Source organism: Bos mutus, chromosome 5, assembly GCF_027580195.1.
Source record: "Bos mutus isolate GX-2022 chromosome 5, NWIPB_WYAK_1.1, whole genome shotgun sequence".
Lineage (NCBI taxonomy): Eukaryota > Metazoa > Chordata > Mammalia > Artiodactyla > Bovidae > Bos > Bos mutus.
In genome coordinates this window covers 35,692,422-35,705,815 of record NC_091621.1, presented here as the reverse complement: position 1 = coordinate 35,705,815, position 13,394 = coordinate 35,692,422, and positions in this window count along the sequence as shown.

The following is a 13,394-nucleotide window of genomic DNA, read 5'->3' as shown; positions in this document are numbered from 1 at the left end:
CACCTGCTGGGTTTACCTTTTTAACAGAGCTGGTGGAGGCCCTAAGCTCAGGAGTCCACCAGGCAATAATATCTAACGAGAATCTCATAATACTACTGTGTTTTATTGACTTTATTTTTCTAGGTACATTTTTTTTTGGCCAATAATATTGGTTTTCCACTTTTTTGATGTTTCTTTGAAAAGTAAGTTTAATTTTAAAAAGAGGAAATCAATGTAAAGGTAATAAGCACCTACTAGGATAGATATAGCAGTAATGAAAACAGCAATACATGAATGATTGAAGTCTGGGAAACAGTGAGAGTACCTGGACTCAGAGCCGGCCTGTCGCTGTGTTATGTGTACCTTTAGTAACCCACTGAGTTTCCCTCTTGTGATGTCAGGTGTGAAGTAATTTTAGTAATCATTTTCCAGTCCAGGACAGCATAGCATCAAACAGAATAATGAAAAATACACAAATTCAATATATTATAAGCACAAGTACTAATGATCACATGTCATATCTTAAGATTGTACTGATAGGGATTTTCTTTTAGAAAATCTTATGAAACTGCTAGTGTCTAGCACATAGCAAATTCTTAGTAAATGTAACTAGTGTTATTTTAGTTAATCTTACATTACTGGGCTCTCTGTGGAAGGTTTTATAATTGAATGGCTAATGAATTTCCCTTGAGATCTGATCTGACTCTGTCTTAGCATAAAATGATTATAATTCAACACACTTTTAGATTTATTTATGTATTTTTTACAAGTAGAACTACATATTTCTAAATCTGGGAATTCAGCAGTTCATTCAAATTTAGATCTTTAATATCTGGGTCAGTGTTCTTCAATATTTTCCACCTGAGAACCACCCTTAAGAGTCAAAGAAGAAATGAAGCTGCATATAACAATGGAAAACTTTCTTGCATTAATGTTGGGATAGGAGAAGAGGATGGAGGGAGATATGGAGAGGAAGGAAAATAGGACTTGTCATATTTTTTCTTTATTTACTTCTGAAACTGAAGAAAGAATACTGAAATTTTAGCACGTGTAAGGTGAGGAAGTTGAGAAAGTGTAAGGTGAGGAAGTTGAGGCATTATGATTGCATTTTTTCAAAATGGTCTGGTTGCTCACGCCAACATATCACTAGAGAGACAAAAATTTAGGCATTGTATATCTTCACTATACTAATGGTGGTTAATGTAAATAGTTTATTAATTTATCTACTTAATTATTTATTTGACCATGCCACATGGCTTGTGGGATCTTAGTTGTGGGTCAGGGATCAAGCCCAGGCCCTCAGCAGTGAGATCGTGAAATCCTAACTACTGGACTGCCAGGGAATTCCCAATATAAATAGTTTAAAATGTAGTACCTGTGCTATAGATTTTGCTTTCAGATTCAGAAAGATTCTTAAGGATAGCTTGATGTCTTATGATACTGTTTTAATTTATTTTCCTAAGCCCTTCTCCCTTTACCTATTTTTGATAGGCCACAAAACATGCCCCGAAATTCACAGCACTCTGTAAGATGCAATGGGGAAAGACAAATAAGTAATATCCCCGCCTTTGAGGGATATCCTTGACAATATCATTTGATTTGAAATGCCATCTGCAAAAAGAGTATACAGACTACTAGATGGCGAAGAGAAAAACAAGTGGTGTCTGCATTTCACTTCCGGCTCTCTGTAGGACCAGTAATAGGCTTCTTGACCTCTCAGCACCTCATTCTGAATCCTTAAATGATACTTATATTAGCATTTCTAAGCATTGTGAGATCTCTTAAAATATGCTTTCAACTATTCAGTCTAGATGCTGCTTTCTAGAAAGCTTCTTTCTAGAAAGTTTAAAGAATGGAAAATGGTGTTAATGGAGTTAATCTTGTGTAATTTCAGTGTGGGCTATCAGGAATACCTTTAAGTAAAGAAAATGACTCTAATCTTCTTAACCAATTCATTTTCTCAGTGACTGAGAGGCAGGAGCTAATTTACTCTGCCTGTGTACACAGACCCTGTCTTACTAAAGGAAAATTTTACTTATGGAGAGAAGTCACTATACCCATGAAATTATTTATATTTAGACATTGGAAAATAGGGCAAAATATAAGAAACATTAAATTGACTTTCCTTTTTCAGTTTCCTTACTACATACTCAACTCAATTACTAGTATTTTCTGTTACAAAGAGGAAATTTAATCATGGAGTCAAAACAAGAGCTATTTGGTTGTTTTTAGGGGGAAGAGAACAAAGAGCTGGTCACTCCTCATTTGAGGGTGTTTGAGCAACAAGATGAGTGAGGAGTGGAGAGGGTTAGGGACTCGACTCTTTCTGCTTTGATTCCAAGTCACCCTTTTCTGGTAAGCCTTACTGGCATTTTCTTAGACTCGTTAAGTCAGAATTCCGAATTTTTCACTACAATAGGGTTTTAATCTTAGCTGATTATTGTTTCCACCCCCACCCCTGATCATAAAGGACTAGTGTTTGTTTCTGAAAAGGGAAGGTTAAGACTCTTTCTATTAACATAACCTTTATAATTTCCTTAGGCTATGATAAAATGTGCTGGGTTTTCTTGCATATAATTTTCAAAAGGAAACTAGTTTTTCCATGAAATATCTTAAGAGAAATTAATAGATTTTATGATATGTAAATAATAACAATGCACGTTTTATATTTAGAAACCAGTGGACAAACTGAGAAGCAGTTATTCTGAATTCTGAGAGCATTCTTCCAAGGCATTGAAAGAGAAAACTGATTTCATATGAAGCATTTGATGATTTGTGTTTTTAATGTACATATTGTCTCTCGTTTTGATTGTTGTTATAATTTTCTAACTGACTGCCCCCATTCTTCACTCTAACTGGTCTATCTTTGTATAGTAATGTCAGTTACCCTCCTCCCCCGCCTGAAAAGTAGAAATCTGATCCTGTCATTGTGTTGAGACCATATAACACTTCTGTGGCTTCCCAGTATTAATGGAATGAAAATCCAAATTCCTAAACACAGCACATGTAGACCTGCACAGTATGGCTTCAGATTATCTTTCAAGTGTCATCTGCCTCCTGTTCTGTGAAACATACCTTTTGTTCAGTTCTGTTTGTTCCTTTCCAAATATAGCAAGTTTTCTCATGTTTTGCCTCTCAACCTCCCCATTCCTCTCTGTTTAGGCTTAATAAATGTCTCATCTGTAAAATCTGTGTCCTTACAACAGTCCTACGTCATGTTATACTTATTTGAGTGAATATCTGGTCATCTATACTAAGTATTCAAGGGCATTCATTTTTATACCTCAGGTACCCATCCATGCCTCATACGTAGCAGGCTTATTAATTTACACCTAGGTAAATTTACTTGGTAAGTATATGTATCTCAGGAAAATTCTAAAATAGTCTTTTATCCTCACAGAAAATTTAGAGTATTAGAATTGATACTCCTTATAATGCCTTTCCACTTCTATGTGAATTGCGAAAATAATTTTAATCTCTTCATCTTTGTCATCACTACCTATAAAATGACTACTTTTGATTTAAATATTAAATGCATTGCAGAATTTCAATTACAACTCAGAACCAGCTCTCAGGGAATGTAACCAACCTCATTTTACAAGTTAAGATTCTAGGGCTTGAAGAGGTTAAGTAACTTACCCTAGTTTTCAAAGAATATTTACCCTAGCTCTCCTTGTTTTCAAGCCTGTGGTGATAAATACTTTGCTCTGCTTGTTCCTAATGCAAAGTCTCTCAGTGCAGTTTGCTTGTTAACTAGTGATTAATTTCTTCCCATTTCTGAATTTGCACGCATATTTCTAATACTTTATGACATTAAGGCAAGTTGGGGGAACATAATGATAATGGGATTTTAATCATTGAGTACTATGTATTTAACATTTTACATCTTACCAGTAAGTACTTATCTGTGGGTTAAGCACTGTTATTTTTATTTTATAGATGAGGGCACAGAGATAGAGTGCAATTAAGAAACTTGAGAAGGGTAAAACATAGAGCCAAAGCTGAAGCCCAGATACTTTTTCTTACAGAATCCAGAGACTCTTAAGCCATGAACTTGGTTTGAACTTAAGTGGTAGTGATTCCATGTCATAGAAGCTAGCACAAATGTTCTCTTGAGGAAACTTATCCTTGGTTTCCCATTTATGTTCAGACACTAAGCAGCACAGAAAAAAAAAAAAAAAAAAGAAGAAGAAGAAGAAGAAGAAGCAATACATCATGCATGAGTGTCAGCAGAAACAAATGATGGTATAAATAGACCTTCAAAATTCCAGACATGGACTTCATGTTGACTACTTTTAAAGAAGTAAGAAACAAGCTTGAAAAGATGCAGGAAACAAGAAAATTAAAATACTATCTAGCGTATTTGAAAAAGAACTAATATACTTTCCAGAAGTGAAAAATGTAATAATCAAAATCAGTTTTCATCATGAGTTTAATAACAGTACACAAAATTGAAAACAAAATCAATTCAGTTTGTTCAGTCACTCAGTCATGTCCTACTCTTTGCGACCCCATAGACTGCAGCATGCCAGGATTCCCTCTCCATCACCAGCTCCTGGAGCCTGCTCAAACTCAAACTCATGTCCATTAAGTTGGTGATGCCATCCAACCATCTCATCCTGTTATCCCCTTCTCCCACCTTCAATCTTTCCCAGCATCAGAGTCTTTTCAAATGAGTCAGTTCTTCACGTCAGGTGGCCAAAGTATTGGAGTTTCAGCTTTAGCATCAGTCCTTCCTATGAATGCTCAGAGCTGATTTCCTTTAGGGTTGACTGGTTTGATCTCCTTGCAGTCCAAGGGACTCTCAAGAGTCTTCTCCAACACCACAGTTTAAAAGCATTAATTCTTCAGCACTTAGCTTTCTTTATAGCCCAACTCTCACATCCATACATGACTACTGGAAAAACCATAGCTTTGACTAGACAGACCTTTACTGGCAAAGTAATGTCTCTGCTTTTTAATATGCTGTCTAGGTTGGTCATAACTTTTCTTCCAAGAAACAAGCGTCTTTTATTTTATGGCTGCAGTCACCATCTGCAGTGATTTTGGAGCCCAAGAAAACAAAGTTTCTCACTGTTTCCATTGTTTCCCCATCTATTTGCCATGAAGTGATGGGACCAGATGCCATGATCTTAGTTTTCTGTATGTTGAGTTTTAAGCCAACTTTTTCACTCTCCTCTTTCACTTTCGTCAAGAGGCTCTTTAGTTCCTCTTCACTTTCTGCCATAAGGGTGGTATCATCTGCATATCTGAGGTTATTGATATTTTTCCTGGCAATCTTGATTCCAGCTTGTGCTTCATCCAGCCCGGCATTTTGCAAGATGTACTCTGCACATAAGTTAAATAAACAGGATGACAATATACAGCCTTGATGTACTCCTTTCCCAATTTGGAACCAGTCTGTTGTTTTGTGTCTGGTTCAAACTGTTGCTTCTTGATCCGCATACAGATTTCTCAGGAGGCAGGTAAGGTAGGTCTGGTATTCACATCTCTAAGAGTTTTCCAGTTTGTTATGATCCACACAGTCAAAGGCTTTAGCGTAGTCAATGAAGAAGAAGTTTTTTTTTCTTCTGGAATTCCCTTTCTTTTTCTATGATTCAACAGATGTTGGCAATTTGATCTCTGGTTCCTCTGCATGTTCTAAATCTAGCTTGGATATCTGGAAGTTCCCAGATCATGTGTTGTTGAAGGCTGGCTTGGAGAACTTTGAGCATTACTTTGCTAGCATGTGAGATAAGTGTAATATATGGTAGTTTGAACATTCTTTGGCATTGCCTTTCTTTGGGATTGGAATGAAAACTGACCTTTTCCAGTCCTGTGGCCACTGCTGAGTTTTCCAAATTTGCTGGCATATTGAGTGCAACTTTCACAGCATCATCTTTAGGATGTGAAATAGCAAAATAGTAAACTAAAATATAGGCCTAAAGAAATCCAGAATGAAACAATGAGGTTAACAACAAGAACAAAAAAGTGCAGAGATGAGACATGAAGGTTACAGTGAGAAAATTCAAAATGCATTTAATTGGAATCTGAAGGAATTGAATCTGAAAAAAAATAATAAGATAAAGACAACACTTCAACAGATAGTGGCTGAGAATTGTCTGGAGCTAATGAGACAGTAAAATACAGATTTAAGAAGTCCAATAAATCCCAAATAGTATAAATAAAAATAAAGCCACTTTGAGACACATGATAGTTAATATGTAGTATATCAGTAATAAAAAAAATTTTTTTTTAACATCCAGGTAAAGATTATTCTCAGGGTATGATAGCTAATTCCAGAGTAGTGATGAAATATATTGAAATAACTCAAAAAGCTTACCACCAGAAGAAATTAAAACAAAAATAATCCTCAAGACACGATAGAGGATCCCAAATCAAAAGCCTAAGGTAGAGGAGCAAGTGATGAACAAAAAATGTGGTAAATATGTAGTTAAATATAACCAAGAGTTGACTTGATAAAATGCTGATGTCTATAATATCTTTGAGGTTAAAAAAGATGATAAACTAAAATATAGCACCTGGGAGGGAACTAAAATGTATTAACAATATAAAATTGTTATATAAAATGGATAAATATACTGATTAATTTTTGTTAAATTGGAAAGATGTGGTATAATGTCTATAATGATCACTAAAAGAATAAAAACAGTCATAACATCCAAACTAGGTGCTAGAGGATTGCTCTAACAATTTGTGCTCCTCAAATTAGAGCTGTATGATTAGTTGATAAGAGACATTTGATTAGATACAAGAATCATTTCCATTGTCATGAAAAATTTTAACATTGAATTTTTTTAAAAAAAATAGGAAGAGTTAATTCCTTCAAACATGATTTCAAGCATTTTAAACTTTGAATATATGATGGAACAATGGATTGGTTCCAAATTGGGAAAGGAGTACATCAAAGCTGTATATTGTCACCTTGCTTATTTAACTTAGAGTACATCATGCAAAATGCTGGGCTGGAGGAAGCACAAGCTGGAATCAAGATTGCTGGGACAAATATCAATAACCTTAGATATGCAGATGACACCACCCTTATGGCAGAAAGTGAAGAGGAACTAAAGAGCCTCTTGATGAAAGTGAAAGAGGAGAGTGAAAAAGTTGGCTTAAAACTCAATGTACAGAAAACTAAGATCATGGCATCTGGTCCCATCACTTCATGGGAAATAGATGGGGAAACAGTGGAAACAGTGAGAGACTTTATTTTCTTGGGCTCCAAAATCACTGCAGATGGTGATTGCAGCCATGAAATTAAAAGACACTTGCTCCTTGGAAGAAAAGCTATGACCAACCTAGACAGCAAAGGTCTGTCTAGTCAAAGCTATGGATTATCCAGTGGTCATGTATGGATGTGAGAGTTGGACCATAAAGAAAGCTGAGCACCGAAGAACTGATTCTTTTGAACTGCGGTGTTGGAGAAGATTCTTGAGAGTCCCTTTGACAGCAAGGATATCAAACCAGTCAATCCTAAAGGAAATGAGTCCTGAATATTCATTGGAAGGACTGATGCTAAAGCTGAAACTCCAATACTTTGGCCACCTGATGTGAAGAACTGACTCATTGGAAAAGACCCTGATGCTGGGAAAGATTGAAGGCTGGAGAAGAAGGGGATGACAGAGGATGAGATGGTTGGATGGCATCACCAACTCAATGGACATGAGTTTGAGCAAGCTCTGGGAGTTGGTGATAGACTGGGAAGCTTGGTGTGCTGCAGTCCATGGGGTCACAAAGAGTTGGACACGACTGAGCAACTGAACTGAACTGAAACTTTGAATGATTGTAAAAGGTTTAAAAATATTTAAAATTTTCCCACAAAATGTATGTATGTGTGTGTGTGTGTATATATATATATATGTAGTATTTACTATTTTCTGTACACTGTCACTTATTATTCTCTTAATCATAAGTTTAACCAGAAAGTGTGTGGATGTTGCTATTTCACACACAAAACCCATGATTAAGACATGATTAGAGAAACAAGCTCAAATTCTTTATTAAAATTTTGAAAATATTTTTTACCTTTATATATTTTCAGTACTTACTGTCTTCCACAGTAGGTGTATTTTATTTTTCTTATATTTATATAAACAGAATAATTTTTTCCTTAATTCATACTCTTGAATTCTTTCTAGCCTCCTTTAGTGTGATACAAATATTTTCTACCTATGAAAGAAGAGACTGGGAACATTATATTATATAGAGCCAGAGAGAGTGTATGATCATTCTGCATTTTAAAGGCTATGTTAAAAACAAAAAAATATTAGAAAATATATGTATATAAATATGACTACTCATAGTTATTTCCTTGTGTTTCTCCTTTACTTTTCTTTCTCTTTGGTTCATGCCCCCATGCTCTGAGTCTACATTTGACAACTGCCTTGATCAGTTCCATAGCCACAAAAAGTCATGTCGTTGGCTTCATAAGATACTTCTGTGACCTTTGTACTGATGGTTTCTTGGTATTCCCAGAAGAAAACTCAGTAGGAGAATGCCTTCAACTTCAATGCCTGCTCTAATTTCACAGTGAAATATATCCTAGGACTTATAACCCCTTTGTCACACATCTAACTCCACTAAGTATTCTCCATGTTTTAGTGCTCTAAAGAAAGCTGGGGACTATTTCAGAATTTTCTCTGCCTGTTTCTGAAGTGTTAGAATGTTTATTTTTATCATGCAGTCACTTTCTAGGTGACAAATCAAGTAAAGCAATTTGACAATCAGCCTAATTGCTCTAGTAATTGCAGTGGAATAGAATTTCTCCTAGTTGGAGCTCTTAGGAAATATTTCACATGTGTTTAATAAGACAAATTAGAGAACTGAACAGTTAAATCCTCAGTTACTGTTTTTATAATTGGGTTTAATGTCATCCAAGAGACATTAAGTCTTATAAGTCATTAGGTCTCTGCCAAAACACCTTCAGGTGACTTGTGATATGAATGTGGTTGTGTACCTGGGCTTTTTCACCCTTCTCCTGAATGGAAATCATAGCAATATGCAATAAGGAAAATAGCATTTTTTAAAATCAGCAAACAATATGATAAGCAAATTTAAAGTGCATGTAAATATTGCCAAGAGCAGTTTTTACTGAAAAAAGTTGCACGGTAGGGAGTGGGGGGAAAAAGTGACAGAGAGTTCAGTAACAGCAGATCTCAAAAACAGCAAGAAATGCTTTTTCTAAATATGAGGGGTGTACCCTAAAGATAAAAATTCAGTAGGTAGGCTGGTGGCAAAAATACTGCCAAACCTGGTTTGAGGCTAAAAAAATCATCTCAAATAAAGATGTTGTATCAGTACTTGTAAGAAGCAGAAGAGAGAATCTTCGAGTCATAAATCATGGAAGATTATCCTGGCCTTACCCTCCTAACCAAGAACCTCCTGCAAATAACTGGCCCAGGAAAATTCAAGTCATTCAATACTGAGTAACAAAGAAAACTGTCAGAGTCTCAATACAAAGATGAATATGTGGCAGGGCGGGGGTGGGGGGGAATAAACGTGTGGAAAAGAGAAGCAAAATTCACTAACAGCCTGCAAAAGAGTGACCATAAGGAAGATAAAAATCGTGACACATACTTTTATTTTTTGGTAAAGCAATCATTTCTATGAAAGAAGACAAAAAAGAGATGTAAGGAACTTCCCTGTCAGTGGTTAAGACTTCATGCTTACAATGCAGGGGGTGCTGGTTCCATCCCTAGGTGGGAAACTTAAGATTCCGGATGCCATGTGGTGTGGCCAAAAAATTAAAAGAAATGGAAGAAGAAAGAAAAGAACATAGGAAATATAAGACACGATCAGTGGAGGATGAGAAGAAACCTGAGAGCAGATTTCAAAAAAGGTGCAGAAGACAAAAACAAAACCATCAAAGAAATGAAGATGAAATTGAAGCAAGTACTAAAAACAGTAGACAAGTAGAAGAATATAAGGGACAAAAAAGGTAAGGAGAATGAAATCGAACTCTCCTAAATATTTGAAGACTTACATACACACAGAAATGACAAAATATTAGTGGTTAAGATGTCCAAAACCTTTGTGTTTGTGATGACAAGAAAATCTGGGACAAAATAAAAATTATGCTTTTCTCAGTTCAGTTCAGTTGCTCAGTCATGTCCAACTCTTTGCGACCACATGAATCGCAGCACGCCAGGCCTCCCTGTCCATTACCAACTCCCAGAGCTTACCCAAACTCATGTCCATTGAGTCTGTGATGCCATCCAGCCATCTCATCCTCTGTCGTCCCCTTCTCCTCCTGCCCCCAATCCCTCCCAGCATCAGGGTCTTTTCCAATGAGTCAACTCTTCGTATTAGGTGGACAAAGTATTGGAGTTTCAGCTTCAGCATCAATCCTTCCAAACAACATCCAGGACTGATCTCCTTTAGGATGGACTGGTTGGATCCCCTTGCAGTCCAAGGGACTCTCAAGAGTCTTCTCCAACACCACAGTTCAAAAACATCAATTCTTCAGCTCTCAGCTTTCTTCACAGTCCAACTCACATCCATACATGACCACTGGAAAAACCATAGCCTTAAGTAGACGGAACTTTGTTGGCAAAGTAATGTCTCCACTTTTGAATATGCTATCTAGGTTGGTCATAACTTTCCTTCCAAGGAGTAAGCGTCTTTTAATTTCATGGCTGCAGTCACCATCTGCAGTGATTTTGGAGCCCCCCAAAATAAAGTCTGACACTGTTTCCACTCTTTCCCCATCTATTTACCATGAAGTGATAGGACCAGATGCCATGATCTTCATTTTCTGAATGTTGAGCTTTAAGCTAAGTTTTTCACTCTCTTCTTTCACTTTCATCAAGAGGCTTTTTAGTTCCTCTTCACTTTCTGCCATAAGGGTGGTATCCTCCGCATATCTGAGGTTATTGATATTTCTCTTGGGGATCTTGATTCCAGCTTGTGCTTCATCCAGCCCAGCATTTCTCATGATGTACTCTGCATGTAAGTTAAATAAGCAGGGTGACAATATACAGCCTTGATGTACTCCTTTTCCTATTTGGAACCAGTCTGTTGTTTCATGTCCAGTTCTAACTGTTGCTTCCTGACCTGCATATAGGTTTCTCAAGCTTTTCTAGGGAATTATAAAAGAGTGCTGTATGCCAGGAAGTGCGATGGACTGAGTACTGGGGTGAGATGAGTTCTTAATAGTTAGTTATTAACTAACTATTATTAGTTATTTCCATATTTGAGGGTAGGTAAACCCACTCTAATTAAACTGTGGGCTATCCTCAGAACAACTCAAGCCCCAGGAAGATTCAGAATAAACAGCCTTTCTTTCCAACAGCCAAATTAGGAAGGAACTTGTACTGTTTGAGAAATAATCTAAAATACTGATGAACTTTATATTTAACACTGGGGATGAAATTTTAAAAAATAAAACAGTCAGTGAAGCCAGAAAATATGATCCATAATTAAGAATAAACAGTGGTGAAATATTATAGTTTCTGTTAAGACCAGAAAAAAAAGGTAGTATATATCTGCACTCATCACTTTTGTTATACTAGACATCCTAGCCAATGGATAAAGCAAGGAAAAGAAGTGCATAAAGTTTGGAAAGGAAAAATTAAATTTTTATCTTTGGAAGGAAATATGATTTTATACAAGAAAATACAAAGAAATCTACAAGAATAACAAAAAAATAGCTGGAACTAATAAATGATTTTAGCCAGTTCACAAACCACAAACTCAATGTACGAAAGTCAAGATTTTTTCCATTTAATAGTGATGAAATAATTGAGCAGTGGTATTTTAGAAACAACACTATTTACAATAGCGTGAACACATGAACTATTTAGGAATATGTTTAACAATGGCTTCCATGTCCTATATATCATTAACAAGAGAATATTTCTGAGAGAAAAAAAAAGCTAAGAAAATGAAGATAGGTATGATATTCATTAAGTGGAAGACTCAATTTCGTTAAGATGTCAGATCATCTCACATTGGTATGTACATTTAATGAAATAATAATCAAAACACAGCCAACTGTGTAAAAAATGGTACAAATAATTTGGAGTCCTATATGGCAATTTTTCATATATTTAAACATATCCTATCATATGAGTCAGCAGACCAATTCCTAAATATTTATTAAACATTAATGAAAATATACATCCACAAAATTTTACAAAATGTTGTACAAAAATGTTCACAGTGACTTTGTTTGTAATAGTCAGCAATCGGAAACAACCCAAACATGTATACAAGGAAAATGGATAAAGAAATGGTGGTGTATTCAGACAATAAAAGGAAAACTTTAACATACATGCAAAGGCATTTATGAATATCAAAAGTATTGTATTGCATGAGGGAAGCCAGGAACAAAAGAGAACATGTGTTATGATTCCATGTATATAAAGTTCAAAGAATGCAAAATAAAGTGTGGTAATAAAAATCAGAACAGTTGGTGTTTCAGTGTGTATGCGTGTGTGGTGGGGGCAGAAGGGAGGGAGGTTGGATCTAAGGCCAAGAGAGAATATTTTTCTGTAAACAAAGTCTTCTGCATCTTATTTGGGATGTGGTAAATGGATTTATAAATTTGTTAAAACTCATTAGACTGTATACATTTAAGATTTGTACATTTCACTATATGTAGGTGCTACTTGAGTAAAATAGCATGCCTGTGGCAGTCACTGAACTCTTTCACTCAGCTGTCCCTTCAAAAGTGACCCTGCCATGTGGCAAGCCATTAGCCTATCACCTCCAGCTGCAGCATCTTCAGGATGTGCTGACGCACTGGAGCTGACATGTTCTGTCTGCTATTGCAGCCAGTAGCTTGGATGACATGGATAGCAGAGACCCCTCAATGGGCAGTTTCTCTGTAGACTCCTCCTCTGGACTGGTCATAATGTTTTCAGGGAGCTGCGTTAGCCTGAGGCTCTTTCCTAACCAGCTGTCCTTGCTTTCTCCTCTCTTTTCTCAATTTTCTGACCTGTACCATGGTCCAAAAGCTTTTCTGTTCTACTTCTGTTTCCTCTCACCTTAGCTTTCAGAGACAGTATCCTTAGTGATCTCTTGCATGTCTAACTCCATCTTGGTTTTGGACACAAACTTTCAATTAAAGAGTAATCTGGGATAGAGATGAGGCCCAAAACATTTATCAGTACATTTATAATGGCTTAATCCCAGAAAAGTTTTTTTTTTTTTGGAAAGATATCACTCTTTGTGCTATTATGCTATGTGCAACAGGTTCACCCAAAACAAATATTTTTAATGGTTGAATATGTGAACAAAGGCAAATGCCAACAGAAAGAAGAAGTCATGATCTTAATATCAAATTGAAGTCATAGTCTTAATATCAAGTTAAGAAGTCTTAATATCAAGTTAATGTTCAAAACGCATTAAGAAGAGGACATTTGCATTTTGACTGCATGAGGAGACATTCCGGATGCAGGTAATTTTTAAAGGCA